At 35.4% G+C, this 6,000-nt stretch overlaps 1 long non-coding RNA gene across 2 annotated transcripts; it reads left to right on the top strand.

The window, feature by feature from the left end:
- The first annotated feature begins 1,933 nt into the window (after positions 1–1,933).
- Positions 1,934–5,777, top strand: LOC311285727. 2 transcript variants are annotated; one of them, XR_014626404.1, is made up of 7 exons: positions 1,934–2,109; positions 2,221–2,325; positions 2,580–2,652; positions 3,173–3,263; positions 3,356–3,454; positions 3,667–3,790; positions 5,390–5,777. It is a non-coding gene; the product is annotated as an uncharacterized lncRNA (long non-coding RNA). The 2 variants fall into 2 exon arrangements; XR_014626405.1 differs by lacking the exons at positions 1,934–2,109; positions 2,221–2,325 and adding an exon at positions 2,436–2,497.
- Positions 5,778–6,000: the final 223 nt, after the last annotated feature.

Here is a 6,000-nt window from a genome sequence, read left to right as displayed (position 1 = left end):
TGTAAGAGACCTTGGAAAAGATATAAAGGCTCCTCTGCCCTCCCTCCCTCCCTCCCTTCGTCGCACTTGTTCCACAGACTGTACTAATGACTTCTGTGTGGCAACTGGGCCTTCTTGCAAGAATAAAATACTTTTTTAATGATCATTTGAATTTCAGAGTGTCTCTTACGCAGTTGATGATTGTTTAATGAAAATTGCCACTACAGTTCCATATAAATTCACGGATAATTTGTTGTTTTGTTGTTAGTGAAAATCATTATTGACCTTGTATTTGAAAAAGTATGCTCATATAAGAAGCAATACTAAAATTCAGAGTCAGTTCATTCACATTCGGAGATCTACTATTTTCGACTGTCAAAATGCCGGCGGCTGGAAACAACAACAGTTGCTCAAAACCTTTATTTTTAGTAAACTCTGTGTACACAAACAATGAAACGAGTTTGTATTTTAGCATCATCCTGAAGTCAATCGTTTTTTTTAATGGGTTTTGGTTAAATGCCTGAAATAAGGTCTGTGGTGAAGCTCAAAGCACAGGCTCAAAATATTTTCACACTTTATTCTACAATATAAAATACATCAGTAATACCCTCTTATGATTTTTTTTAAAACTGTTTACTTGCCTTGTAAAAGGTGGTTACTAACAAGTTGTTAAATGTGACTACAGAGGTTGTCTGGGACATTAAACATCATCAGCTGAACCGGTAAACTCTTCTATTCACTATAGTCCGCTTTCACAGCCTTGTTGTGTTTATTATGACGCTCTTGCAAACTATATAACTCAAACTTTCAGAAAAAATCATATTGGGTTTTTGTTGAGGTAACCAAGGTGATGCTAACTTCCAGGTTGGCCGACAAAAACAGACCATCCCACCAATCACCTTTAGTTTTGAGACTACACCCTTTCCACTGATAAAGAAAGTCTTCTCATGCAGGAGATACGATGTGGAAACCCACAGTTTTAGAGGGAATATTATTTAAAGGTGCACTATGTAACTTTTTTGTTCAAAATGTATCAATACACCACCAATTCTTCTTCCAAAACGTGTTTTTGTCTTACCCTGATTCACTATGGTAAGCCCATTATAAGTGTTTATATTTTAGACTGAGCGGGATGAGTTTTGCATGAAATTGCGAACATATCCCTCGTACGTGCGTGTCTTGTCATATCCGTAAATAGAGACAAGTTGCTCTGGCTACTTTGACGCATGTGGGACTGCCATAGGTTAGTTATCACAATGAGCGAGAAAGGTTGACATGGAGCACACTAAATCTTGAACCTGCGGGGAATCGCCTGTTTTAAAAAAACACTAAACAGAGAATTTCTGCTTGCAAAAAGAGGTTGCAACAGATCTCGTAACAAAACGACATTTTTATTGAACAGATAAGTTGCAATATGTAGCTCTTTAACAGAGTTAATTGTAAAGCATTATCTATTGTGAAGGGTCATTTCATTATGATTGTTGTAGCGCTGTGCTGGAATTTATTTTCAAGGAAGTAACGTGTCTATTAATGGGTATAGCTACAGTAACGTCTTCAGCTAGTCAGCTTGAGATTCTTTCCATCTAATTTGGTTATATTCCGTAAAACTTGTAGTGAATATTTTATGAACAGTATGATAACCATATTCATCCGCACATTTACGCAGAGCTGAAGAACAACCAAAATAATGTTCTTCCGCAAAATGTATGCAGTTTTGTTTTTAACTTCAAGAAGGCCAAAAGTTACATAGTGTGCCTTTAAAAGTTTTCTGTTTCAGGTATGGTACTGTATGTTCATCAAGTTCTACGGTTTATTGATGCTATAGGCGAACTTGCACTGTGAGAACAGGTACACTGTAACGGATTTCTGTAATTTGAACAGTATTTTACTGTAATATGTACAGTAAGATACTGTAAAATATGTATACAGTATGTTACTGTAAACGGCAAAGGATTATGGGAAAATATAGGGTCACTACTGTAATTCTTCACTACTGTAAATCAATTTACAGTAGTGAACTTGCCCGCGAAAAACTGACCAATGGCAAGAGGGATTTCTTTTCAAGTGTTTTTTTGAGGGGTGAAGTGGCAGTTAATGCACGGACAAAAGATCATGTAACTCACCAAAAAGGTTAGTATATAATTTCTATTTTATGTAAAACAAACATTTTCAAATGTTTTTACTTATGTTAACAGCAAATTAACATGATGTATCGTTTTGTTTTCGTCTGAATGGTTTTAGTGCCTTTTTTTCCTGACTGTCGTCAGAATGTTTTTTTGGTGCCTTTATTACTGTCTTTTTTCCTGACTGTCGGCCGGGTCGCTGTCACGGTGATAATATTAACTGGTGAGTAAGTTAAGTTCACCTATATTAGCCGAAATATTCTTTAGTTAAAACTATAAAAAATAATGTTTGTGTGTTCCTCTGCCTCTTTAACGCAAGTTACCTCATCAGGCGGCGGGCGGAGTCGTCGGTAACGTTAACCGAGCTAACAGCGAACTCAACGTGAAATACTGAGGTAAAGTGAGATAGACGAAACCCTTGTTGAAGTGCGGGTTTTAAACAATATTTTCACGTAGGCCTAAATGATTTATTTTCAGGTTTGTGATCTGGATAATGCCATCTGCAACGATGGAGTGTGTTGGAGCCTTTTCATTGTGATAACATCAACTGGTATGTAACGTTATGGTCAACTTCACCTAAATTAGCCGAAGTAAACTTATTAAACAGAGAAGCATAATAACTTTGGTATGTTCTGTCTCCTCTTTCACAACTTTTTGGCAGATGTACAACGTAAATACTGAGTAAAACTAAGTTAAAGGGATAACGTAGAACACCTTAGACAGAAAATTATGTATGTCATCATTTACTCGCCCACAACGTGTTCTAAACCTGCATGAAGTTCTTTCGTCTGAACATAAAATAAGATATTTTGAATAATGTTGGTAAATAGTGGCTGGTCCGCATGGACTTCTATAATAGAAAAAATACTTTGGATGTCAATGGGGACCAGTAACTGTTTGGTTGCTCATGTTCTTTAAAATATCTTCTTTTGTATACAGCACATTAAATAATTTAATGGAAGTTATGAACAAGTTGAGGGTGAGTAAATGGTGACAGAATTTACAATTTTGAGTAAACTAACCCTTTATCCAACACCATTGTTAATTTCATCTTTTGTTTTATTTTCAAGTTTGTGGTCTGAATTATGTCGTCTGAAATGTCGGAGGTGTATTTTGGAGTCTTTTTTGTGATTGCCTTCGTAATGGTGATAACATCTACAGGTGAGTAAGATGACATCAACTAAATTAGCTGAAGTATGCATTAGTTAAGCAGGCAAACATGTTCTTTTCTGTTCTTTATTTTGAATTTGCAGCGGCCATTCCCTCCGGACTGTACATCACTGCTGACGCTCTCCACTAATACACAGAACGGGTTGACGTTGGAGGAGGAAGAGGAGAAGGAGGAGGAAAGGGTTAGCAATATACCATTATCAATATAGCAAAGTTTTGCTAACTAATATTTGTAATGTTGTTTAATTGATTAAAAACTATAAACACAACATTATATCTTACCTCATCTTCACCCCACATGTTATTGTTGTTAGTAATAAGTTCTGTTATTGTATTTTAGTTTTTTTCTGTAAACTATAACACTAAAAGGCTGCTGTGACTTTGTCTGTTTCAGGAGAGTCTGTTCTCAAAGCAAAAACATGGATGCTGACAATGAAGGGCAGAATCATCATCCAGTTACAACTGCTAACAGACGACTCTTCAGCATTAGCTGTCTATTTTGTGGAATGCAGAATAAGGTAAACCAAAATATATATATATATATATATATATTTTTACATTACATTTACATGCATGCATTTGGAAGTCACTTTTATCCAAAGCAACTTACATTGTATTAAGTTTAATTTAAATTATCCATTCCCTGGAAATCTAAGCTACAGGAATGTATTGAAAAAGAATGAAGCTTTAATGATTTTAATGTAATGTATTATGAGGTAATACCATCCCTGTAGGTTAGGGGTGGAAATTGGCAAAAAATTGATGATTCGATAGTATTGCGATATTTGGGCCACAATTCAATATTATTGCGCTTCCTAACATTGCGATACAGCAAGTATTGCGATTCGATTCTGCGATATATTGCGATTCATGTCCCCCATATTATTCAAAGACATTACAAAAAATAAGACTGCTCAACTCACTTCAAATGTCACATTAAATCTGTGAACATCTTCTACACATTTACTGGAGGCTAGTGCAAAAACTTTGTCCTTGAACATTCAGGACACAGGACCTTATTACAGAACGTAATTATATGAACGCGTCACCACCGCATTAGCACCAAAAACATGGAGATTTTATTTTAGAGAATAATTATACAACCTATTCGATATACTATAATTCTATAATTAAATAAACTAATCGAATATCCAAAAATTGTGACTCATCCCTGCATGTAATACCTTGTTTTTTTCCCAAAATCTTCACTTACGTCTCGATTTTCGAAGGGGATTATAAACGTTTCTTCCTTGGTTCGCTTTTATTTAGACCTATTACATTCACATTCTTTACTGTGGTAAAGTAGAAAAACGTTGTAGGACAGATAGCCTACATTTTTACTTGCACGTCAGATTCATTTCAACACAGTTTTTGCTTGTTATTAGACATGTACGGCGCGTCAAGTTTACTTGATTTTTAGTTTCGCTCTCTTTGGCAGCGCAATTTCAAACATAGCTTAAATGTCTTGCCCTTGTGGAAGATTAAATTCACTTTTCATACCTTTTACAACAAGTAGAAAACATGAAGATATCAGAAAATAGATCGATGGTCTCTTTCCTCCTCGTGTCATCCCTCTCAAAGCACAGAGCGGTATGGCTTCATGTGGAATCACGTGTCTTTGTGTGGAAGTATTAAACGAAAGTTTTTTTTTTATATATAGATTTAACTTTTCTATTATGTAAGTTTCTAATATTTACTGATATGTATTTGAATGCTTTACAGGCTTTGTGTTGCTTCTTTGACGGAATTGCTCAAATAAAGACTTTTTTGCTCGAATAAACTAAAAAAAATTATTTCAATTTTCATAATAACCCCCCAACCACTGCAGGTAGTTGGTCCATTACCACCGCAGTGGTAAAAAAAACTGCCACCGTCACAGCCTTATAACCTATATTGTAATACTTTGCGCTACTATATCAATATAATTGCGTGCGCAAAATATCGCGACACTGAACAGAATCGATTTTTCCCCCACCACTACTGTAGGTGGATTCAGAATCAGATGTAGTGCTTTTATTAACGCCAAAGTACATGCAGCATCAAGTTTGAGGGTTAGGGAAAATTCTGCCAACACCGGTCTGAAAAAATTATATATTTTTCCCTGCTTGTGTTTGCAGGTTCATTCTGAGAGTCAACCCTGATGGCACCAAACACCAAAGGCACAGATCAGATGGAAATCTGGAAAGGTCCAAAGAAAAGCATCAGCCTGAAACCCTCAGTGTTTCTCATCAGAGAGCTTGTCAACTTTGACTGGCAAAATTACTGAAATGTAACAACACAACACTGACTTTGACTGTATTTTATTGTTTTAAGGCCTGTTTTGCTTTTCAGTGTGTGTACGTTTTTGCCATGCTACAGATACAAATGTTCACCAGGAGATTAATTCTATGGACTTTGGAGATGTTGCCTTTTTTTTTCTTCAGCTAGTGGCTCCTTAAGGTCAAGATTTGTAATTTGTACTTCTAAAACAAAATGTTCAACGATTAAAAATAATATTATAAGGACAAATGTTTGTGAGTTATTGCGATTTTTTGGGGGGTGGGGTAAACATAAAAAAAAAAAAAAAACTCAATACTAATACTGTAAATGAAAATACAGTAATAATACTGTAAATGCAATTACAGTAAATGGTACAGTATACTGCAAGTGAAAATACAGTAATAATACTGTAAAACATTTTACAGTAACTTACTGGCATCCAGCTGCCAGTAAGTTACTGTAAAATTTA

Source organism: Rutilus rutilus, assembly GCF_951802725.1.
Source record: "Rutilus rutilus genome assembly, contig: SCAFFOLD_59, whole genome shotgun sequence".
NCBI classification, from domain to species: Eukaryota; Metazoa; Chordata; class Actinopteri; order Cypriniformes; family Leuciscidae; genus Rutilus; species Rutilus rutilus.
This window is presented reverse-complemented; position numbering and strand designations above follow the sequence as displayed.